General features: G+C 47.0%; 1 long non-coding RNA gene across 1 annotated transcript in view; it reads right to left on the bottom strand.

Annotated features, from left to right (window-relative positions):
* Nucleotides 1-19,919: 19,919 nt before the first annotated feature.
* The window catches only part of LOC131411852 (uncharacterized), a 29,487-nt gene continuing 23,421 nt past the window's right edge, over nt 19,920-25,985 (bottom strand). Inside the window, exons 2-3 of the long non-coding RNA XR_009221654.1 lie at nt 23,016-23,120; nt 19,920-20,191 (exon numbers count right to left, since the gene is read on the bottom strand). This is a non-coding gene — a long non-coding RNA (uncharacterized LOC131411852). The remainder of the gene's footprint in view (nt 20,192-23,015; nt 23,121-25,985) is intronic.

Genomic DNA, 25,985 nt, shown 5'->3' with positions numbered 1-25,985 from the left:
CATTTTGCAGATGCGAAAACAGAGAAGTCATAAGCAATTTGTCCAGGGCCACCCAGAAAGTCAGGTCTGTGGTAGGAACTTGAACCCAAGTCTCTCTTATTTCCAGAATCACTCAGATGATCCTGGGCATGCGAAGGTAGGTTCTGGGCCTGCCCTTGGGCCTGTGGGACAGCCTCCCCCTCCTTAGCCTAGTCCCAGGACCCCTCACCTTCACCCAGCTCACAACCCAGCCATGTCAGCACCCCTCTCCAGGGACACAGCCTGGTTGTCCCACCCTCTCGTAAGTCTCTGCACCCACCCCTGGACACATGGAGAGAGCAGCAGCCTCAGAGCAAAGATTTCCTGAGCACAATCAGGGACGAGGATCCTGTGTGGGCAGAGTTCTCCTGGAGCTCTCCCTCACCTCTCGGGACGAATTTCCAGAACGACATGGGTGACTGGGATAGCCGTGAACCACTGGCTTCCCTCCTGAGAGGAGACGGGAGAGATGGGAGGGCAAAGGAACAGAGTGGACACCACCTCTTAGGAAGACCTCTTGAGTTATACCCATTGTTGAGATGGAAAAGAAGAGGCTTCGGGACCCCTGCCAAAGCAGGAAGGGCGGACCTTACCTCATCCACCCTTTAAAGCCCACCAGTCAAAACACTGGAACGGAGGCTCCAGCCTCACGTTCAACCAATTCTCAGGGAATGTCATTTCCCACCTGGAGGGATGTCACACATCCTCTCTCCCTCTGTGCCCTGGATGAGACTGGGACCTCCTCTACGTCAGAGTCTTTGCCTGCTACCTCTTTGTGTCTCACTCATGGAAGGGAAAATGAAACGAACAAGAAGAGAACACCTCATGTGTGCCCCAATATGGGCCAAGCACTGTCACCTTCAGTCCTTGCAACAATCCTATAAAGCAAGTTTGACTCCCGTTTTTCAGATGAAGAAATTGAGGCTCAGAGAGGAGGGGACTGGCCCAAAGTTGTATAACCAATCAGTAGCTGTCACTTAAATGGATGGGTATTGAGCACATACTGTGTGCCCATGTGTTAGTAAAGATAAGTGAAGTTATGCTACAGTAACAAAGAGCCCCCAAATCTTAACACAACAAGGATTGATTTCTCTCTCACTCAAAGTCTGCAGCTGGACTCTTCAGGGCAACTGTCTTGCACTCTTGTTTCAGGCTGCTTTGATCTGGGATTCTGTCATCTCAGAAGACTCCTCATTCGCAGGGCAGGTGATGAGACAGTTCACTCATGCATTGGTCAGAACTAGCCACACGGTCCTGCTTCCTGGCAAGGGGGTGGGGGCAGTGGGAGGGCAGATGGAATGTTGGTGGCACCACTGCCTCTACCACAGCCATGCATGAAGCTGGCCTGGGTCCAGTAGTCAGTGCTGGACCCTACAGAATTTCCCGAGCCCCCCGGGCAGAGCTGTCACGTGAAGGGCCTCCAGGGTCCCTTAGTTCTGCAATAGGCCCCACCTAGCTGGCAAGAGCTTAGGGCTCAGCCTCAGGTGAGCTTGAAAGAAGAACCCTGTGATATAATTCAACCTAGCCCAAGTCCATTTTGAAGTCATCCTTCCTCAGAGGCTCCTTCTCCAGGTGATGTTCTGTGGCCGCCACCCACTGAGATCGCTTCCGAAGCACACGGTGTGTCCTCTAATCCTTTTACCGTGTCCTCTTATTTCTTCCCTACAACAGCCTGGGCAGCAGGTTTCCCCATCACTAGCAAGTGCAGTACAGGGAGAGACCTCAGGGGAGTGAGCAATCCAGCCCACTGCCTCAACTCAGCTTGTCCCCAGGCAAGAGCGGGACCCACTCTTACACTCCTCCTCCTGACTCCATCATTGCTTTCTCTCTTGCCCAGCACCTTAGCTATTTATCCAACTCCCAGACCCCTGGGGAAGCACAGTTCTTTGCATTTGGGCTCCAGGTCTCCCCATCTGTCTAGGGCTTAGCTGTTCCCCCAAGCACCCCACTCAGACTCAGAGGCTTCCCTTTTTCTGCCTCCACGATTTCACTAACTCAGGCTCTGCTCTCCCATGCCCTGGGCACAGGCACAAGAGAGGCTGTTTCCACTCATGCAGCCAGGGAAGAAGGGGGAGAGACCCTGCTGGAGCCCTGGGCTCCTCAGAGACCTTTTCCATCCACTCCACGGAGGAATAAATCCAATCCATGTGGTTTCAAAGAGCCTCCAGTTGCCTGGGCTCAAGTACCCCTTGGGTATTAGACAGTTTAATGAATAATTATGTAAAGTGCCTAGCACAGAATTAAACAAATATTAACATATAATAGCAACACTACCTTTAAAATCTCTAACGTGGAATGCTCTCCTGAGAGTCAGACCTCCATCCGTGACTTCCTGATGTCTCTACCTGAGTGCTCCACAGGTAGACCTGGTTGGAGCCTTCCCAACAGCCATTCTTCTCTCACTGCTCTTTCTGCTCTGCCAAAGTCCGCCTCCCACGCAGGGGCTGTAAAGTCCACATAGTTTTTCTCCCAGCCTTCCTTGCAGTTAGGACATGGGTATATGAACTCATCCTGGTCATTAGACCTCGGGGCTTCTGCGAAACTTTCCCTCTCTATTAAAATAGGCTCATGAATGGAAACCTTGAACTTCTTTGGCCAGAAGTTAGTATCTAGAGGTGTTGTCTGGACCTCCAGCAGACACTTTGTGACCATGAGGGGACAAACCCAATATGCTGAGGTTGGCAGACCAAAAGTATAGAAGAATCTTGCATCATTAATTGTGTGGTTGAACCAATGAACTAATTCTGAGACCTCTAGGTTTATTGCTACAGATGATAAAACATGTCTTTCTTCTAAGCCACTTCCAGTTAGGTATTCTGTTACCTGTAGCTGAAATCGTTCTAATACACATCTCATAATCAACAAATCTATAAGCAAACTCATCGACTCCTTCCCAAATCACTCTTCCTTCAGAGTTCCTCATCTCAGCAAATGAGTTTCCTTTGCCAGAAATTCTAGTAATCTCCACTTCCTTCTCCCTCACTTCTCTCATCCAGACTGTCACCAAACAGCTCAACTCTCTTTCCAAAGTCTCTTTGGTCGCTTGCCCCTGCCAGGATGAGCGTGGCCATCTCCTACTGATTCTCCCTGACTCCCATGTCTTCCCTCCAGTCCATTCTCATCAGTCCACTGAGTGTCTCTGTTCCCTGGACATGCCATAGTCACTCCTCCATGCTCTTGCGCTTGCCATTCCCTCTGCTGGAATGTTCCCCTTATTCCCTTTTCGCAGAACTCCTGTTCAGCCTAAGAGACCAGCAAAAGGTGTTATTTTCTCTGTCAACCTTTTATTAACTCACCCAATCAGAGCTAGTTGAAGTGGCTTTTATGTCCTACCCATAGCTCTGGTTTTAGCAATCAGCAGATTGTAATGATCTCATTGCCCATATATCACCCCTACAAGACTGTAAGCCTCTTGAGGGGAGGGATGGTGTCTTAGTCACCTCTGAACTTCCAGGACCCAGAGGTGAGGCAGCAGCTTACTTAGAAATTCTTAACCCAGTGAATGAATAACTATGTAGAATAAATTGAGTTCCTCTGAATGTGGGTCCCTGTCCTGGCTATCTATTGCTATGTAACAAAAGTTAGTGGCTTAAAACAAAAATGACATTTATTTTGCTCTCAAATCTCAAATTTAGGCAGGACTCTGTGGGAAGAGCTTGTCTCTGCATCACCTGACATTAGTTGAGGGGTCAAAGACTGGAGGCTAGAATCATCCGTCCCAAGGCCCATTTACTCCCATGTCTGATGGTTGATGCTGGCTGTTGGCTGGGACCTTAGCTGAGGTTGCCAGCTAGAAAACTCATACGTGGCCTCTCCATCTGCTGGGCTTCCCCACAACATGGTGGCCATGTTGTGAGTATTTTAAGAGAGCCTCAACCGTCACGCAGAATGTCATCACATTCTACACACCAAACAGTTACAAAGGCTGGCCAGGTTCAAGGCTCGAGGGTAGAGGAAATGGACTCACTTCCTGATGGGGGAGCAACAAGGTTCAGGAAGAGCATGTGGGACCAGAAATATTGCTGTGGCCATTTTTTGGAAAATGCAATCTGCTTCAGTACCCCTTTAAGTATTTTAAGACAACTTTTTTGTCTAGCGTCCTCCCCAAGTTGTCTTTAGTCTTCCTTGTGAGACACTGTGTCTAGACCTCCTTGGTCCTCTCCTTGTGATGTGCTTCTCTGAGCATTATTTACACATGTGGTTTGGTGGAACGAGCAGATTTCAAGCTGTTAGGAAAACTGGGCTTGTGACCCAGCTCTGCTACAGTCTGATTCTGTGACCTTGGATAAGTCATTTGAATTCCATGAGCCTCACTTTTGCCTCAGAAATGAGGAGCTGATGATACTTGCCCCACTGATCTCATAGGATTGTGCTGAGGGCTAAATGAGGGCGGTGCTGAGGGTGGTGGTCTTGGAGGCCAGGACAGGGCATGCCGGAAGCTTGTGTCAATCAGGGTTCTGTTGGAGGAAATAGAAGACGCCGAAGCTATGTTAAACAGAAAGGGATTTAACACAGGTAATTAGGTGATTACAAAACCACTGGAGGGGCTGGAGGAGCAGGATCAAGGCTGGCCTTATGGGAAATACTTCCTGGACATGGTCGAGGGAGTTTGTAGTCTGCCACAACCGGCATGGCGAGGAGTCCAGAGGCTCCTGTGAGATTTGGACTAGGAAATCACCACCACCACCCAACAACTGTGCCTCAGTGGTCAGGAAGCTGCTGACTGGTGTGGTAGTCATCAGGATTTTCACCAAATGTTTGTCCCAGCGTCCCCCAGGCACATGGTAAGATCAGCCTTCTCTGCCCCCCTAGAGTTAAGTGACTGTGTGACTCAATGAAATATTTGTCACTTCCTAGTGGACATTCTGAGAGCTGTTCTGTAATTCTCTGTATTCTTTCTTTCCCTTGTCACAGTGACTCGCAATGCTCCACATTATGGTTTCTTTGCAGCCTGGGTCCCCGAGTGGGGGAAACAGGGACCAGTATCCCTAGCCACTCACGTGATATGGTGATTGTTTGTTATTGAGCTTAGTGTAGCCCATCCTGACTGACATCTCTGGACACGGGCACATTGCTGGCCCTGATTGTGCTTCCCAAAGCAAGAGCTGAAGTGATGGGAAGATGGCCCTCGCTGCAATTCCACCTTCCAAATCCCACATCCTGTTGGCAAAACCCAATTTGCATCCAGAATCATGGCTTTAGGTGAGTCTAGGAAATGTAGTTTTTAGCTTTCCAGCCTCTGCAATACAGGAAGACATTCTCCAAGGATTGACTCTGAGGGCCAGTTTAGCACATCCACCATGACAAACACGTGCTGGAATTCTAAGAGTGCTCCAACTCAAAGCCAGGGTGGGAAGAATCTACAACCTGATAGTTGGGCCAAACTGGACTGAATGAAGGGAATCAAGGTACAAAGTCACATGAGATGGGCTTGGAGGGGGCAGGTGCAGGAGAGGGAGTCTGTATTAACTTTCCACCTCAAATGGAAGCCTTTATAGTATTGTGTGTGTGTGTGTGTGTGTGTGTGAGATATCTATGGGATTCCTGAGAACATTTAAAGGATCCTAAGCACAGCTGACAGAATACATTTTTGCTTTTTAAGTATTGTTTTATAAATTATTTAATGTTATCCGAAATATGGAACACTACTGGATATCACTAGGCTCTGAACTCTGTCTGTGCAGAAAGCATCTGGTTTATCTGTGTATCCCTTGCATCTAGCACAGCGTTGGGCATGTAGTAGACATTCAATGAATGCTTTCTGAAGGAAGGACTTTGTCCATGTTCCACTGAGAAACTGACTTAGAGAACTCAACTCCATGTTCCCAGTGTGGTCTGATTAATCAGAGCCTGGTGGGAACGCCCCCTCCCCTGGTCTTAATATTATCCTTCTCTTAACGTGGCCCAAGATTATATTAGTCTCCTTGGCAGCCACACCGCACAGATGATTCATATTGAGTTTGAGGTCAACTGTAGTCTCTGGGTCTGTTTCGCATGAACAGCTATTAAGTAAGGCAGGGCTTCCCCATCCTGTCCATATGCACTTGATTTTTTTGAACTAAACGCCTTATGTAACATTTCATCCTGCTGAGTTATAGTCCATCCTTCTGACTTCTCAAGATCTATTCAAATCCTGAGTCTTTTAACTCAATGTATTATTCATCCCTCTTTGAGTTGCTTCATCCACAATCGTGACACAAAGACCATCAGCACCCTCAGGCACGTTCATGACAAAAATGCTGAACAAGGCAGGCCACCAGAGACCTCCCTGTGTGCGGATATCAACTTTTTAACCAACGTAACTGGGGAACGATGACTTAGCTATCTCTGATCCCATCTGTATTCTTATCCATTTTGTCTGCAAAATATGACCAGGGACTGTCACAAGCCAAAACAATGAAGTATCCAGAATTACCCTGGTCTCTGGTACCTACCCACTCCAGAAGGGAGAATGGGTTCAGCCAGGTATTATTTGCTCTTTGCGAAGTGATGCTCATTCCTAGGCATCTTTGCTTTCTCTTCTAGGCTGTCAAAGACATTTCTTTATTTTATCAATATGTATCAAGAACCATGAAGATGTTCAAATTCTTAGACCTAGTAACCATAATGTTAACTGCTGCAAGCTAAGAGTCCAGGTGCATGGAAATGGCAAAGTTGATTGTGGTACATTTTCTCCATGGAACAACACGGGCACCACTGAAACAATAATTATTTTAAAAAAACATATGGTAGCACAGGGGAAAAAAAGTAGATATAATGTGAACTCAAAAAAGCAAGCTAAAAAATTATGCACACTCCATGAGGTAAACTACCATGCACACATGAGGGCATCCCAGTATTGTAGAAGCTGGGCTAGGGAGACAGGGTTATGGGTGATTGATAAATCCTCCCTATTTTCAAAACTTCCAGTAACTCTACAGAAAGCAGCTTCTGAGACATAGGGTAAATAAAGGCATTTTATTGAGGAATGTGCCCAGGGAGCAAGAGGGAGGGACAGGGAATGAAAGTGAGAAGGGAGGGAAAGGAGCTGGCCTCCACTACTGAAGGTTGCTCGGTTCCATGGGGCTGCCCAAGAAGTCATATGAAATGCATTTCAGGGCTGCTTGTCTGTGGGGGAAAGTGGGAGCACTCAGCTCCAACTTCACCCTGTGGGGCTTTAACTCTCCTACACTTCTGGTTCCATGTGTGAGGGCACCTAGAAGGTTCCTGGGGAGCCCCTGCTGCCACCTCCATAGAGCAGCCCTGTGGGGACTGGGAGGGCTTGGAGCCCATGTTAGCGTGCTGCACAGGGTGAGTCTGATCCAGCTCTGCTAATGGTTTATAATTACAAAGCCCTGTTCCCTTCTATTATTGGAGATTGGCTTCACTGCCTCTAGCTTCCAAACTCCATCTTGAAGATCAGGAGAGTCTTTATCCATCTCTGGTTTCCATCTTTCTTCCTCTCATTGAGGGGTTTCATCGGAAATTTCTTCTAGACCTTGAAACCCAACTCACCTCACCTGTTAGACACACCTGTGCCCCCCTACACCTCTTCAAACCTCTCTGGGGATGAGGTTGCCATCATCAATGTGCAGACAGTTCCCAGGGGTGCTCACTCTCCAAGGAAAATGGGAGTGCTTTTAGGAAGCGAGAGTTCAGCCATCTCTCTCATCAAAGGCCCTTTTAAGCTTTGACACATTGTGGCTGGGGTGGTCCTGACACACATTTGTGCCATCTGATCTGAGGAAATTTTGAGGTGTTGGCTATATTTTGTTCTTGGCTATATGCTGAACGCCCCCCTCCCACCACCTCATTCCTTATTTGTTGTTAGTGGTAATAGTTTTTGTTTTTATTTTTTGTTTTGAGTTTTAGATGGGGCCAGATTGATCTTTTGAGTCATCTTCTCAGAGCCACTATATTTTCTCTATTTGGAAACTATCTACTTTCTCAAGGTTCCCCGTACACAGCTGGTTTTGCCTCCCTTCATGTGACATTGCTAATGCCAGGACGATAAGGGCCTTTTCTTCCCAGGTCTCTATCACTTTTGTTTTACCACCTCACACCTCTTAGTCCATCAGAATTTGGTGTCTCCTGCCAGTTCCGCTTGTTGCTTTTTGAGAGATTAAATTATCAGCCAGGCAAGAATGCAGCAGGCGTCCTGGCCTCACAGATGTCCTTGTAACTGGAGTCCATCACTCCAGCCAGGACCTGGCGTCTGCCAGTTTGGGGGCCCTGATCTTGGACTTGGAAAAATACTTCTCCTTCACCCTCCACAGAGGGCCAGGAGCCCTCTCAGCCACCAGGGAGGGGTCTGAGAGAAGAAGGTTGGTAAACATGGGTGGTCCCCCAGAGCAAGTCTCCCAATCCATTGGAAGCAGAGAGGAGGGGAATGCCAAGCTTCAAACCTCAGCTCCACCACTCACTGGCTGTGTGACTTTGGGCAAGTTACTAAACCTCTGTGGGCATCGGTTTCTAAATCTGTAGATGCTAGAACTTTCTTGATCTTTCCAGAAAGTGTCAGAGGAAGGTTTTCCACACACAGCCACCATGACTGCTGCCTGAATGACGGTGATGGAAAGATGCCATTGACAGTATTCTGATTTCAGAGAGGCTACAGTCTGAAAAAAAATTGTGCATCTTGGAACCAATGAAATAGAGTAGTATCTACCCATAGGGTTCTTGTGAGGATTACATGTTTAAAATATGCAAAGCATGGGGGGCCGGCCCGGTGGTGTAGTGGTTTAAGTTCGTGCACTCCACTTCAGCGGCCTGGGGTCTGCAGGTTTGGATCCCAGGCCAGACCTACACACTGCTTATCAAGCCACGCTGTGGCGGCGTCCCACATACAAAGTAGAGGAAGACGGGCACAGATGTTAGCCCAGAGCCTATCTTACTCAGCAAAAAGAGGAGGATTGGCAACAGATGTTAGCTCAGGGCTAATCTTCCTCACACACAAAAAAATAAAATAAAATAAATAAAATAAAATATGCGAAGCATGGAGAGCAGCGACTGGAACATGGCACCATAGATATGTCTGTGTTGGCTATTGGGATAATGAGGAGGAGGATGGCAAGGATGAAGTCCTCTGAGGAATGGATGGCGAGATGGCTCACTCTCCACTGTCCGTCTCCGTAGAATGGAGATTTCTTTTTCTGGGAATCAACTGCCCAGTGCACTGTCCCTTGCCCTCCTTTCATCGAGATGTACTATGTGCTATGTGACTAATTCTCACCAACGGTACATGGGAATGGTCACTTCCCAGCTAACAGATTTCAAAAGGGGCTGTGGCTTCACATGCTGCGGGTCCACTGGGCATATGGAGAGGCCTCCAGGCCCTCTGGGATGATGGAGCCACAAGATTGAAGAAGCAGGGGTCCCTGAATCACCACCTGGAGGAACGTCACACGCCAACCAGGATACCCGCATTGGACTGCCACATAAGTGAGCAACAAACCACAGCTGAGTGAAGCCACAGAAATTTAGGGGTTAATTTTTTTTTTCTTTGTGAGGAAGATTAGCCCTGAGCTAACATCTGTTGCCAATCCTCCTCTTTTTACTAAGGAAGATTGGCCCTGCCTAACATCCGTGCCCGTCTTCCTCCACTTTATATGGGACGCCGCCATAGCATGGCTTGATGAGCAGTGCGTCTGTCTGCACCTGGGATCCAAACCCGTGAACCCCAGGCTGCCAAAGCAGAGTACACGAACTTAACCACTACACCACCCGGCTGGCCCCTAGGGTTTAATTTTTGACGGCACCTACCATTACCTTGCCTAAACACGCAGCCAAAGTGGGAGGCAGTGAGGAAGAAGGGCATCTGTGGAGCGAGCTTGGAAAAATGGAAGAATGCTTCAGAGAAACTTGAGGGACTACAAAATCAGGGTCTCATTCATCGTATTCTAGTGCCTCAGAAAATGGTTGACAACATCCAGCCGTCTGCTCTCCTCCCCCCAAAATTGCTGACTTTATGTCGAAGTTTTCATCAACAGACCATTCATTCAACATGTAGTGTGTCTCTACCACGTGTGAGCACAAAGTCTCTGCGTGATGGGGCTCTGCTGGGTGTGGTCCTGGCATGGCCCCCCATCCTGTGGTCGACTCACTCCTGCAGCCCATTCATCATCCTGACGTCCAGAAGAGACCCCATCAATCACGACACCTCATTTGCTAACGTGACTTCCCTCAGCCGCACTTGGTGAGAGAGGAAGCCCCAGCCGTCCTGCAGTGGGTGGGTGGGTGGATGGCGGGGACAGCAGCCTGCACCCTGCAGACGCACAGCAGGGCTTCTGGGCCCCAGTTCAGGCCCCAGGGACAGGATTCTGGGGGCTTCTGTCTGTGGTTGGGTCACGGTGGCTGAGCTGCAAGGTTTCCTCCGGAAAGCTGTCGGGGGGCCAGGGACCACTCCAAGTCCGCCTGGAAGACTCAAAATCCCAGCGCCATAACCTGGAGTGAGCTCTGAGTTTTATTTCTTTTTTGTTTAAAAAAAAATAAAAAACCTAAACCCAAACGGTTTGTCTGCATTTTCGTTCGAAATGTTAGCATCAAGATGAAATAGTGTGTGGCTGCTCCCCAGTTCACCTCTCAGATCGTAAAACCTCTGTAGTGACTGAAAGCAGGAGTCTATCAAGTGGCTTTCTGTTCCCCTCCTCTGTCCCTGCAGGGCCAGTTATAAGGAATCCAAGTTACAAAGTGCAGGCGTGGCAAGGCCCAGCCCCAGGTGGCCTCAGAAGTCCCCCTGCCTGGGATGAGGTTCTCATAACCCCAGGCCCAGAACTGGGGTGACAGGTTGACCCAGGTTGACCCAGGTTTTCTGAGGTGCCCCCCCAGACTCCCGTGCAGGCGCCCCTTCCCCCTAACCCTGGCCCTTGCCTGGTCCAGTGGGTGGGCTCTGCCTAAGGGGCAGGGCAGTTGGGGGAAGGGCTGTTCAGAGGAGAGTGGCCCAGTCTGCAGGTGAGACGAGCCTCCTGCTGGGGAGCTCGGTCTCCACTCACCCTCCCCAGGACTGCTGTACCGTAAACCCTTCACCGTAAGTAGGACCCGTGAGCTGTACCTACCCAAACGTTGCAACCTGGGAAAAAATGAAGTTACTCTAAAATCCAAAAGAGCAAAATTGGAAATAATAAATTTTTAATGAATACATTCAAATGTCGGTAATTGTTCAATTTGGTGCTCATGAAAATTTCCTTCCATTTGAAAACAATTTGTACCTTCGATTTTCTCGCCTTGTACAGATTCCTGAGGCTGTGTGATGATGGCTGGGAGGTCGGAGCCAATTGTAAACTAAATGAGTAAACTTCAGCCAAATAATTTCAAAAGCAAAATTATAAAAATTCTCTCCAAGTATTTTATAGCAAAATAATTCTATTTAATGTGGGATGTGGGTGCACTTTAATTCTTTTATATACTATGGTGTGAGACTTACAGAAAGAAGACTGTCTAGTACCCAGGAGGGTCCTGCCCCTCTCCTCTCCCCTCTTTTCTTTTCCCTCCCTCTCTTCTCCTCTTTTTCTCTCTTCTCAAATACATCCTCCTCTGTAGTTTCAAGGAAGCAACGATGGAATCTCCTGCTAAAAATATTAATTTTTATAAACTTCTCGATTCTTAACGTTTCTGATGCGTCTCCTTGGTGGTAAATGCTACACGAAGGGACTGCTATTTTTGTCTCCCTCTAGTCCATTAGCTATTCCTGAGGACAACACGCTCTGCTGAAATGGACACTTCCTTACAGCAGAGGAACTGGAAAACACTGTCCCTGACTCCTCCACGGATGGTTGGTTCCCTCACTCTGGCTGGCTGAGCGACAGACCACCACTGTGGTCCATGGATTCTGTGATAAGCCTAAGGGTCCAGCCAGCAACAAATAGATGCTGCAGCCTGTGGTTTAAGTGAAAGGGCCCTTTTCAATCAGACAGTTGGGCCATCCAGAATCCTGGCACCGTCTTGCCAAGACGCTCAGCACCCTCAGGGCTCATAGGTAGCCTTGCTGCCTCCTGGGAAACCCACCTTGAGTACCTGAGTGACTCATGGGGTGGAGGTGTGGCCCACAGGCCCCTCAGCAGGATGACAATTTCCAGAACCCAGTGGGCTGCTGAGGGAGCTCCTGGGTCTGGAGAGAGGCTCCAAGGACATCCCCTGGAAGCCCACCTGCGACCATCTCAAACAACACTGGGGAGGGCCAGTTGTCTCAGCCTGGGGGCATGTTCCAGAATTCTCCAAGGCCCTCCTTGTGGCTAGCCACACCTAGCTATGCACCTTCTCTCCTTCCACTCGCCTCACACCCTGGTCTCCAAATAACAACTCTTGAGTAGCCCCGCCCTGCTGCCTCAGCCCTGAGTCTCTGTCCGTGTAGCCCGCTCCTGTACTGGCCGTGAGCCCCAAGCCTGCACCTGGCTAACTCCTCTATCTCCTTCAAGACTGAGCTAAGGTACCCCCTGTCCTAGGAAGCTTTCCCCAACCAACTCCCCGCTCCCAGATGCTCTGCTGTGTTCACTGTGTTAGATAGATAGGTAAATAGATGATAGATACACAGATACATATATGATAGGTAGATACATAGATAACAGATACATAAATGGTAGGTAGATAGATGATAGATGATAGATACATATATGATAGGTAGATATATAGATAAACAGATGACAGATACATAAATGATAGATAGATAGATAGATAGATAGATAGATAGATAGATAGATAGATCAATCCATTTAATTGTTGCCCCATCAGACTGTGAGGGCACAGAGCCTCATCCATCACTGTGCCATGCCCATTCCCAGCACAGTGCTGGGCACACAGAAATGCTTAATGAATGGATGGCTGGATGGACGAGGGCAAGGCATGGGTGAGCAGAAGGTTGAGACACATATCCATGGGTCTGGAAGGAACTGCCAGCAGCTGCCATCCCCAGCTCTCCCAGGGACAGTGTGGAGTCATGTGAGGCCCAGAGACTAGGATTGGGGGCTAAATCATTTCCAATTTTGCTCTGCCCTTCCTCTGTCATCTCATGAGTAACAAGCATGAGTGTGCTATAATCTAGCCAGGAAGACGAGGCCCTGACTACCTGCCAGGCCAGCATAAGCACCCCCTGTCCCTACTTCCCCAGCAGCAGGGTAGGGTCTGCCATGAGGGGTAAGCACCAGCCCCCCGTGCCAGGCCACCTGAGCTCAGGCGCTAGCTCTGCGCCTGCTCACTGTGGAACCTGAGGCAAAGTCTTCCACTTCACTGTGGCTCTGTGAAAGCAGTGCTTGCCTTGCTGACCTGTCGTGCAGATTGAAATAAGTGAGTCCATAGAAATTGACTAGAACGGCGCCAGTACATAGGAAAGGATGTGTAAGTATTAGCACTAGTTATGCCAAGTCAGACCGCCCCCCGCCCCCACCCACCATTACCAGCCTGAAAACAGGATCAGGGGTCAATCTGAGGTCAATTAGTGTCTGTCTGAATTCAGGGTCAGGAGGTGGCTGTGGTTCCACTGCATGTGGTTTGGGGACTCCTGAGACAAGCTCAGTACATTCTCATTCAGCCCCCAAGGCCCCCACAAATCTCCTCAGGAGAAAGGAGGAGGTGCTGAGGGAACCCTGCCCCAGCAACGCCCTCGGGGAGCGCAGCCGAGAGGGGTGGTCTCCTGCCTCGTAGCCTGGCCTCCTCCGTGCTGCTCCACACAGAATCACCCTCACGCCCAGCTCTGCACAGCTACGTACACTGGGCATTGCCAAGGGCAGGCGGGGCCCTGGCGGACCACGCGTGGGAAACACTGTGCCTATTGTCACGCTCCTGTCTGGGCGCAGAGGCCAAAAACAACAGGACACCACCCCCAGCCCAGCGCCCACTGCCCGCCCGCCAGGAGGAAGTCTTCACAGGGCGGACGAGGAAAGAGAAGGCCACTTTCTGTTCTGGAAATCTCGACTTGCCCCCTCGGCTCTGCACGGTGCAGTGGCTTCCCCAGAGACCCCAGCAGCCCTGCTCCCAGGGCCCCGCCTCCACAGTCCAAAATTCACGTCCAGAGTCTAATCAGAAGCACAGCCTCCTCCAACTTCCTTTCCACCCAAGCACGGTCTGGACTTCTGACGAAGGCGGAAAGGCCCAGGGGAACTAGGACACAGTGACACAATGAGGGGTGGCTTTTCTAAGTCTTGCTTTTTAGGAATCTGAAAAAAAATAGTGGTTTCATCCCTACATTAAACCTGGCTAGTACTTCAATGCCCAGTTTGGTCCCCTTCTCCAGATAAGCCTTCCCTGACTGCTCCAGCCCACAATCCCTTCCTTTTCTGTGCTTTCTGCAGCTATTCTACGTGGCCCCCACAAATAAGCATGTTTGACGAGGCTGGTGGCCAGGCTGAGGGTGGGCATGGGGCCTGGGGGCAGGCGCCCCTCCATGCACTAACGCTGCTCTCTGATAGACCCTGTGGCTGTGTCTGAGCCTCCGCATCGTCTATTATCTTGCCCGCAGCATGCTCCGGGGAAGGACAAGAAGCAGCTGGCTGCCCAGCCCAGCTGGGGTCCCCTGTCTAGAACCACTTGTCAGCACTGGAGTCTTCCCAAACACAGAACTCAGGCTCCAGGCAAGGGACTGGGGAGCCCCAGCTGATCTGCAAGCACCCTGGAATCTGCAGCTGGTCTTTTTTCTGCTCACCTAGTTGGGAACTAAAGCCCATGTGCTTAGAGGGGCGTGGAGACGTCCCCCCTCCGCTGCCTGCCCCCTGAGAGCAAAGCTCCAACCCACACAGGACCACTGGGAGCTGGCTCAACTCTTCTTAGGGCTGGCCAAGCTGTTCATCCACTACCTGCTTTACATCCAGAAAACATTCTCTTACATCTGACTCATTTCCTCAGGCCCCTTTCTGCAGAGAGGTGGGGAATGACATCTCCCTTCTCACAGATCTGTTCCCGATTCAGTCTCCTCTGTTCACTCTCTGTCATGAATCCCCTCGTCTGTGGCCGCCTCCCCCTTGTCTGTGGCCAGCCCTGGTCAGCCAGGGACCAACAATGGACTCCACTGGCACCTGAAACCTTTTCCCACCTCCCAGGGGAGAAGAGAAGGGCTGCCAGTAAAGGGGGAGGCGGCCACACCCCCCTCCTCGCTGGCCTTCTGGCAGCCTCTGAGGGCATCCACGCTCTCTCTGGAGACCCTGCAGGCCCCGGCCTTGGGCACACTTCTGAGGGGCCCACATCTATCCTTACCTCTTTCTTTCTTTGCTCCTCCCAAGCCCTCCTCACTCCCTGCTTCTCAATCCACCTGTGACTCCAAAGAATAAGTGTTCTAACAAAACGTCTGACTCACGTGATCCATAAGGTGAGGAGTAGGGTACATTGTGACCCCCTCACAGTGGTTCTGAAACCTAAGTGGGCATGGCCATTACCTGAGGGGCTTGTCCAAGCAGATTACCTGGCACTCTGCCCAGTGATTCTGATTCAGTAGGTCTAGAGTCGGGCCTGAGACTCTGAATTTTTAACCAGCACCCCAGGTCACATCCCTCTTGTCTCTGAGCCCTGTGTTCAGCTGCACTGAGAGCAAACAGAGGGAGGAGATGAGGCCAGTACCCCCAGGAAGTTCACCTGCTGCCCAGGTGCACACACATGAAGCCACTTAGTTAGTCAGGTAGCATCTAGTTCTCTCGCCCAGCACCACGTGGAACAGTGAGTTGAATGCACTCTTAGAGGTGGGCAAGATCGGGGAAGCATTTGAAGGTGGCTTCTTTGATGGCAAGACTTGGGCTGGATTTGAGGGCCTGGCTGAATTTGAATCCATAGAGAGGAGGGCAGAGGCATCCAGACGGTGACTGGAGGAATGGTGGCTCCAAGGGAAGAAAATGCCAACGGTGGCATTTCAGACACTGTGGGGGGCTAAAGGAAGGACCGTTTCGACAGCCCTTGGAGGGATTAGAAATAGAAGAAGAAAGGGAGGAGGGAATGTTTCAAATATCTACATAAGGCCTAAATTCCAAGTGCTGACGCCATGTCTCCTTCAGTCCTAGTCAGTTTTGAGTGCCGAGGAAGCCAGGCCTGGGAGGAGGAGCACAGCCAGGTGTGGTCCTGGGCCCAGGCAGGGTCCCACAACCTCAGACCGTACTTACCTTGGGACTGAGCCCACACATCAGCCTTTCCAGCCGGGACGGCTGCCCTCTGACCACGTAAGTATCTTACAGACCCATTTTGAGGGCTTGAGACTGGTGGCTGCCCACTTCCCCGCCTTGGTACCTGGCTCACGGGCCTGGCCCTGGCCTCCTGATGAGTGACTCCCTTTCCCCTTCCTCCCCATTTCATGCTCACTGTGGTTTTGCCTTTGGCTGAGTTCAAGAATCCTCTCTCCTGCACAAACTCGGTGTTGATCAAAGCCAGTGCTCAACAAGAGGTTGAAGAATGGCAGGAGAGACAATGAAAATGTATCCAAAACCCCCAGAAGAGGGAGCTCTGGCCTGGGAAACCCAAGGCTTGGGGTCTGGTCATGGCTCTGTTGTGTGGTCTTGGACTGGCCGTCTTCCTCCCTGGACCTCAGCTCTCCTCTCTGTAAAAGGAAGGGGTTGAAATAGCTCATCCTGCTCCAGAATGCTGTGTCTGGGGGAAGACCTACAAGGGCAACATGAAAGAGATATTAAATCAAAAGCAGAGTTGTGAGGTCAGCGGAATTTGGGGGAACCAGCTTGGGCTAGACAGAGAAAGAGAAAGGTTTGTTTCTGAGCTTGAGGCCACAGCCCAGTGGTGAAGAGAACAGAGACTGACAATGTTTACCAAAAGCTCGTTGAGGGCCCACTAGCAGGTACTGCGTAGCAAGGTTTGGCTAATAATATGTTATCATATCCTCAGAACAGCTCCGGATGTAGTGTTCCCTTCACCTCAATTGTAAGGAAACAAACTCTGGGAGTGTGATTCACATGTCCAAGCTCAAAACAGCGATTAGGTCCACGCAAAATGGAGTAACCAGCTCAGGACGTTACGAGGCCAGTGGGAGAACTGCTTCATGCTGACCTTCCATGAGAGGCTTGCTCTCCTTGGGGATGAAGCTGCCTCAGAGCGCCAGCCCCTCGCCTTGCCGCGAGAATTCCTCTGGGAGCTGCCTCTGGGCCTAACCTGCGTCTGCCCCTGGCTCTAGGGGAGCCAGCCTCTTCACCCCACAATCCTGGCCATGGAGCAGACCCTGTGGAATTGCAAGGGAACCTAGCCCCCACAAACAGAGGCTCCATCAACACCCCAGGCCAAACCAGTCACTGACTAAAGCACAGCTGGGCTGTCTCGGATTAAACTGGCCTCTTCTTTGAGAAAAAGAAATGACAGGAGAGAGGCCCAGAATGGCTGAACATCACACAACTCCACAACTGGCAGCTGAGCTCTGGAGAAGCACTGCTGGGGACAGGAATGATGCTTTGTGTCTTTTTCAGAAACAGCTTTTAGATGAGTGAAGCATAAAATAGAATTTCAAATAATGAACGTTTTCGGATACTTAGTATGCGCCAGGAACTGTTTTAACTGCTTCATATGAATTGACCCATTGAATCCTCATGATAGCTCTATGAGATAGGTATTACTATTATTAGCACACTTTGCTGATGTAGAAACTGAGGCACAGAGAGGGAAGTGACTCGCCCAAGGTCACACAGCTGGTAAGTGGCAGAGCAAGGATTCAAGAGGCACAGGCTACTTGCCTGACTGGGACCTCAAGGGGACACTTTGGTCACATCCATGCTGAACTCCTTCATCTACAGTCTGAGGAGTAAAGACATACAGAGGGCTCTGAAAGCCTTCTTTGTGAAGGGAACTACAAAATTGTTCTAGGACTGAAGAAGTCCCATGACTGCAGAGGTCAAAGCCTCAGATTCAGAAATTGTGATTATTTGATCAGATTGTGAATGCAGTACTGCTCTTTATTTATTTCCTGGATTTTCCATTTCTTTGACCTCAACTTCTCTATTCAATTTATGTAACTCACTTTACTAAGTGTTCTGCTCTCTCTGATATCCAACAGTTTTCCCTTTGTTGTGTTCCTAATTGGCCAAATTTGTATCCAACCATGGATCAGAAATATTTGGAAATTCGCATTAACCTAACGAGAAAATATGGACTTATTTAGAATAATTTTTCTCAAATAATGTATATCATACCAAATAATTTTTCTTTCGCTAAAAGAAAGACACCCTGAAGGCCCTCAGTGCCCCATCCTCTGTGGGTTTCTGCAGACCCCGTCCGGCCCCTAAGGAGGGTGAGGCTCCATGGCCTCTTGCTGGAGAGAAAGGGCAGCTGGGGTCTCCCATAGCACTCAGAAGGGCTGGCCCTCACTTCAAGGACTACCCTTGTTCAGAATGGTCTTCGACATGGAGTTTGACAGCTCTCAGCTTAAAAAACAGAACTGCTAAGGGGCCACCCGGTGGTGTAGCGGTTGAGTTCGTGTGCTCTGCTTCAGCGGCCCAGAGTTTGCAGGTTCGAATCCCGGGTGCAGACCTACGCAGAGCTCATCAAGCCATGCTGTGGCAGCGTCCCACATACAAAATAGAGGAAGATGGGCACGGATGTTAGCCCAGGGCTAACCTTCCTCAGCAAAAAGAGGAGGATTGGCAACAGATGTTAGCTCAGGGCTAATCTTCCTCACACACACACCTGAAAAAACAGAACAGAACAGGAATCACCTGTTCCTTGTGAAGACTTCTCTGATACTGCTATCCTTTTCTCGAATCCCTCCTGTTCACTGCTCCTTTATTCTCAAAGAGCATGTACATCATTTGTATATTTTTCTTTTGTAGATTGCCTGTTTTTATTTTTTGCTCATTTTCGCCCTATTGAAGTACTTCACCTTTTCTTGTTGGTTGGTAAAAGTACTCCCACATTTGCATTCTCTCTCTCTCTTTCATCGTTGTTGGCTCTGTGCAAGATTCTCCTTCTCACAGCTCAAGTAGAATTCCCTAGCAGTAAACATATTTAGAAGATTATGTTGCATGGTGGTTCAGAGAATATGCTCTGCAGGTACCGTGCCTGTGTTCAAATCCTGTCTCCACTGTTCATTAGCTGTGTAACCTCAGGTGAGTTATTTCACCTCTCTGTGCCTCCGTTTCCCCTTACATAAAATAGTAGTATTTCCTTCATAAGATTGTTGAGAGGATTAAGTGAGAAAAATCTATGTAAAATATTTAGAATAATATCTGGCACATAATCAATATTCAAGTGAGAGATTCCATTTTAATATTAAAGATATTGACCCTTTGGCTGCCGTTTGTGACAAATGTAATAGAAATCAACTGTCCTCTAAGATTGGACAGTCCTGTTAGATGACGGGGGTCTCAGTTTTCCTGAGCTTCTGGAGGGAGTGAGGTATTTTTGCTTATGAGATAAGACAGAGCACAGAAGAGCTGAACTGCTCTGCATGACAGAGGGAGAATAATTTGGAATTGGAGGAATTCTGGGATGTAGGGTGAGGAGGGGTGATGGGAGTGACAGAAGAGGGGATGTGAGTGAAAGAAAAATGCGGGTGGGTTCCAGAATATGACCCCTTCCCAAGACCCTCAAATCTTCAGAGAAGCCCGGTGGGGTAATACTTGGTGTAAATGTGGTTCTTTTGGTCTGAATTCTGCATCCTGGTTGATGTGAAATGACTATCTCAGGCCATGAAGTCAGGCAACATCAGAGCCAGTCACCCCCTGGCTCCCTGAACTGGCAAATCCAAACCATCAAGATGCCCAGGAGCACCAGGAGTTGATGTTTGGGTTACATACATCTTTTTTAACCCAGTTTATCATTTGGCCATGTGTTTTCTTTGCAGTTGGAGGGTACTCTGTGAGGTACCTCCCAGGTTTCCCATTAGGACTGCAGGGCTTAATCTCCCAGTAGCAGAGAATGTGGCCAGCAAAAACCTGTCAGCTCTCAGAACAAGCTTGCCCAAGATCACAGATGTAATAGTTATCTGAGGCTATGCAATAAATTACTCCAAGACACGGGAGCTCAAAACAACATTTATTATCCTGCAGTTTCTGAGGGATGGGAACTTGGGAGCCACTTAGCTGGGTGGTTCTGGCTTAGGGTCTCTCATGAGGTTGCAGTCAAGATACTGACCAGGGCTGCAGTCCTCTGAAGTTCTGACTGGGGGGCTAGGGGAGTAGCTTTTAAAGGTGACTCTCTAAAATGGCTGTGGGCAGGAGACCTTGGTTTCTCACCATGTGGACCTCTCCATGGGGCTGCTTGAAAGTCCTCACAACATGGCAGCTTTTCTTCCCTGAAGAGAGAAGCCCAAGAAGAAGTCACGATGCCTGTTATGACCGGGTCTTGCCATCCCTTCTGCCATATTCTGTTTGTCAGAAGCAACTCACTAAAGTCCAGCTCTCATTCAAAGGGAGGAGAGGTAGGCTCCACCTTTTGAAGAGATGAATGTTAAATATTCATGGACCTATTTCTTTCTTTTTTGGTGAGGAAGATTGGTGCTAACATCTGTTGCCAATCTTCCTCTTTTTGCTTGAGGAAGATTGTCCCTGAGCTAACTTCTGTGCCAATCTTCTCCTACTTTGTACGTGGGATGCTGCCACAGCATGGCTTATGAACGGTGCATAGGTCTGTGCCCAGGATCTGAACCCACAAGCCCCGGGCTGCCGAAGCAGAGCGCTTGAACTTAACCACTATGTGACTGGGCCAGACCCTTCATGGACATATTTTGTGTGTGAGGAAGATCAGCCCTCAGCTAACATCCATGCCAATCCTCCTCTTTATTTTGCTGAGGAAGACCGGCCCTGAGCTAACAACTATTGCCAATCCTCCTCCTTTTTTTTTTTCCCCCTTTTTCTCCCCAAAGCCCCAGTAGATAGTTGTATGTCATAGTTGCACACCCTTTTAGTTGCTGTATGTGGGACGCCACCTCAGCATGGCTGGACAAGCGGTGCGTCGGTGCACGCCCGGGATCCGATCCCAGGCCACCAGTAGCGGAGCACGCGCACTTAACCGCTAAGCCACAGGGCTGGCCCCGTGGACATATTTTTAAACCATCACAATGCCCCATTCCTGGAGGAGCCCACATCCAAGGATGCAAAGGCCAGGCCCCTTCCCCAAACTTGGGACAACTCTGAACTGCCATCCTAGCTTCAGAGCTCCCTGTGGGGTCAGCCCAGCCTTCACTGAGATGCAACACAGCGCAGTCTCTCACTGCACAATCCTCTTGCACACCTGATATTCCCAAGAACATCACTAATCAACCTCCTACAGGCCCCATCTCAGAGTTGGCTTCCCAGGGAACCCACTATGAAAATGGTGTTTTCTGTTAATGTGCTAATGTTTACCTACGTGATAAATGTCTCTATCTCTTTCTTTGTGGATTCTGCTCTTGTGAGTGGTTTTAGAAAGGCCTTCTAATCCTGAGATGAGATAAATACCTAGATTTTTTTCTAGGTCATCTGTGATTTCAAACTTTACTCTTAATTATTTAATATAATTGGAGTTTATTTTAATATACCATGTGAGATAGGGATCTAATTTCACTTGTCTCCAATGTTTCATCAGTTGTCCTAACACCGGTTTAAAAAACGAATCATTTTTCTATTGATCTGAAATGAGACTTTTACATATGTACTAAATTCTAACATTTAATTCGTTGGTTTCTGAGCTTTCTATTCTGTTCTAGACCCCAGCCACATTATTTTCATTATTATATTTCTGAAGTATATTCTAATATTTGAGAGTACAAATCACTTTTCCTTTTTCTTTTTTTCAGTATTGAGAGGGGTTTATTTTTTTCAGGATAATTTTACAGTAAATTTGACCATTGCCCCACCTCCTAAAATCACACTGAGATTTTGACTGGGATATGTTAAGTGTACTAATGTCAGTTTTTCCAAAATATCGATTTATTAAAATCTCATTTAAAGTTCTTTCTGGGGGAGCCAACCCGGTGGCGCAAGCAGTTAAGTGCGCGTGCTCCGCTGCAGCGGCCCAGGGTTCGCAGGTTCGGATCCCGGGTGCGCCCCAATGCACCATATAAAGTAGAGGAAGATGGGCATGGATGTTAGCTCAGGGCCAATCTTCCTCAAGAAAAAAGGGGAGGATTGGCATCAGATGTTAGCTCAGGGCTAGTCCTCCTCACAAAAAAAATAAAAATAAAAATAAAGTTCTTTCTGGGTATGGCTGTCAGTGTAGAGGATATATGTGGGGAAGTATGTGTATGTATGTGTAAGAGGGGGTTGTGTGTGTGCGTGTGTGTGTGGGTGTGCATTCACATAGGCCCCCACCATACTTATTAAGCTTATTCCTAGATATGCTGTGGTTTTTGTTGCTATTGGTGATATATTTTTTTCACTATGTTTCCTGGTTGGTTATTTTTGGTGTATAAGAAAGCCATTGGGATCTGATATCTATTTTTTAACAAGTCACTGTCCACTCTTATTTTTTCTAATACGCTTTGAATTGACTTGCTTTTGTTTTCTTAGGCAAATGGTAATATCTTAAAATAATGATAATTTTCGCTTTCTTTATAGTATTTAGACCAACAAGGAGCAGAGAATGACCCTCAAGATTCAGAGGAAGGGCGCATTCTTGCCTGTGCTAGTTTTGTTTCCTTTTTATACACAAGTAATATATGGGCCTAGTACAAATGTTAGGAAATTTTTAAAAAATCAAACACCTGAAATGCAAGTGCCTATTTAACACTTTCATATATTTTTTAGATGTTTTCTATGGAAATACATGTATTTATGTGTGTGTATATATCTCTCTCTATATATATTTAACCATAAAAGGATGTATAGATATTATAAGCATAGGCAATATTTTTAATGTGAATTTTAAACTTTCTGTATCATGAAAGTATTTTATATCTACATCATAATTTTATATTGTTTTATGCCTTTGTTCATAATTGATTCACTCAAGCTTCTATTTTAGGATATCTAAGTTGTCTCCAATTTTTGATATTCTAAATAGTCTTGCAATAAACATTCTTTTTAGAATAGTCTGATTCCTGCCCCTACTCCACTTAGAATAAATTCCTAGAAATGGAATTGGTGAGTCAAATGATCCATGTTCTTAAAAAATATTTGATTTATGCCATATTGTCCTACCAATGATTACAGGGGGATTTAGAATCTTGCTCGTTTCATTGGAGCATGCCTCTGTCTTCACTCTCACCACTGCTGATTTTATCATTTCTTTTCATCTTTGCCAATCTGAAAAAAAATAAAGAAAGAGACATTTCATTTCAATATGAGTTTCTTTGATTGCTAGGGAGGTTGGATACAACTGGAAATTCTATCCTTCTTTTGAGACCTACCTATTTCCATAGTTTGTCTAGTTTAGATTTCATGAGGGGCGATTGTGTAGTTTTGCTATTGAATTTCAAGTAGTCCATGTATAAAAATAATATTAACCCCTTCTTGTCATACATTTTCCAAATATTTTTTCATGGTTTGTGTTATGACATATAGAAATATGATATAATATCTGTGTATTCTTTCATATGGCCTTATGAAATATCAACAACTTGTCAATTTGCCTTAGATTTTTTTTTAAAGCAACAAAAATCTTTCTATTACAATTGATGTGCTTTGTGGCCATCACTATCCTAATTTTTTTGTATATCATTTTCATGCATGTTTTAGTAGCAATATGACTTGAGTGTCTGTAAACAATGTATATGATACTGTTTTGCGTGTTTTATGTTTTGAAACTTTACCTGAATGAAATCATACTGTAGGTGTCATTTAATTTGCTTTTGCTCAACACTATGTTTTGGAATTGTATTCATATTGAAATATACAGCTGTAATTCAATAATTTTAATGGAGGCATAGCATTCTATTTTATAAATACACCCACATTTTCCTGTTGTTGGGTACTTAGAGTTTTTTCTTCTAAATTTTCATTATAAGAACAAAATTTCAGCAAATATTATTGTACATAACTCTTTATGTTCAGGTGCAAGAGTTTCTGCATGCCGAGATGTGGACTGTCTGGGTAATTGGTGTGCACATTTTCAGAGTCCCTCGATGGTGCCAAATAGCTCCCCCAAGCAGTGCTACCATCTTCTCTCTCTTGAATATTGTTTCTCAACTCCAACTCATAGTATTATCAGACTTTTAATTTTGTCAATATTATGAGTACAAAGTGTTATCTCATTATTTTATTTTACATTTTCCTGACCCCAAGTCAATTTGGTTATGTTCTCATACACTTATTGGCCACGGCCATTGGGGTTCCCTCTTCCGTAAATCCTCACATGCTTTGCCCATTCTTTTACTTATTTTTCTAATTGAATTGTAGTATTCCTTTGTAGTTAAACATGCTGCAGATTGTTTTACAGTCTATGGTTGGCTTAGTAAATTTGTATGTTGTCTTCGTTGAGAAATATCTTAAATTTTAGTCTAAGCCCACTTATCAATCTTTTTCTTCAGGGTTTGGTCTATGTGCATGTGTTTTAAGTACAGTTGTGAGCAGCTTAATGACAGGGATACCTTCTGAGAAATGTGTAGTTAGGCGATTTTGTCGTTCGGCGAACATCACAGAGTGTACTTACACAAACCCAGATGGCATAGCCTACTACACACCTAGGCTACATGGTACTCATCTTATGGAGCCACTGTCGTATATGCGGTCTGTCGTCAACTGAAACGTCGTTATGTGGAGCATGACTGCATGTCTTTCCCTATCCAAAGATGACAAAGATAGTCTCCTATATTTTCTTCTAAAAGTTAAAAACTTTTGCTTTTTAGTGCTGTAGAGTCAATTCTGACTCTTAGTGACCCTGTGGACAGCAGAGCAGAACCCTGCCCAGTCTTTTTGCACCATCATCTCAGCTTCTGGCGCCATGTCAGACAATGCTCCACTGCTATTCATAGGGTTTTCATGGCCAATTTTTTCAGAAGTGGGTGGCCAGGTCCTTCTTCCTAATCTGTCTAGTCTGGAAGCTCTGCTGAAACCTGTCCACCATGAGTGACTCTGTTGGTATTTGAAATACCCATGGCATAGCTTTCAGCATCACAGCAACACGCAGCCACCACAGTATGACAACTGACAGACAGGGGGTGTGGTTCCCTCACTGGAAACGAACCTGACCCATGCTGGTGAGAGCGCTGAATCTTAAGCATTAGACCATCAGGGCTGGCTACACCTTTAATCTACTTGAATTTAGTTTTTATGTGGTGTGTGGTAGAGATCTAATTTTTTTCCCATATGGATAACCTGCTGTCTCAGTGGCTTTTATTAAATAGCTCATCCTTTTGCCTCTGGTTTGTTATTGCCCTTTCTGTCATATCAGCCTTCTACATATGAGTGAGTCTGTTTCTGTGCTCTCTGTTCTGTTCCATTGGTCCCCTTGTCAGTCCCTCCACCAACAACACATTATATTAATTATATCTTTATAATGTCTTGATACGTGATCAAAAAAATCCCTGTACCAGGTTTTTTCACAAGTTGTTTTCTTAATGTAGTTAAATATAACACTTTCCCCTTTATATATAGTTTTGTGTTTGGAAAGGTGTGCCCCATCCTAACATTACATAAATGTCAGAGGGTCAATGTACGAATATTTGGTAGCCTCCTCACCCTCCTCCACGCCAAAGAATATGCTGTGTCTGTTTGTTTAGATGCCTGATTTTTTGTTATGTTTACAAATACTTGGTAGAAAGAGCTGCAGAATCAGAAGGAGCTAGAAGAGAGGTAGGAGACTTTCACATGGGAAAGAGATATAGTGCTAGCAAAAGAAAAAAATGCACATCCACAAAAGAGAAGGAGTGGGGGAATGGAGCCATGCATTCTCAGTTTCAGAATGAATTTTGATTGGGAGTTTAAGAGTGGAATAAATACCAAATTTTGTAACTACCAGCTGTTGTACATGTGGAGGACATAGAGAATGGCAGAGATGGGGAGAGCATTTTTTAAATGTTTTGTGGTTCATTGAAAATGTACTTCTCTCACACAGGCACACACTGTCACTCCAGCCTGTTAGTGTTTACTCAAGAGTAAAGATTTAAACTCCTTTCAGTTCTATTTTTCTATATAGATTCTGTTTAACTGTTATTCCATGTTAAGATTGAA

Source organism: Diceros bicornis, chromosome 12 (genome assembly GCF_020826845.1).
Source record: "Diceros bicornis minor isolate mBicDic1 chromosome 12, mDicBic1.mat.cur, whole genome shotgun sequence".
NCBI lineage: Eukaryota > Metazoa > Chordata > Mammalia > Perissodactyla > Rhinocerotidae > Diceros > Diceros bicornis.
This window is presented reverse-complemented; position numbering and strand designations above follow the sequence as displayed.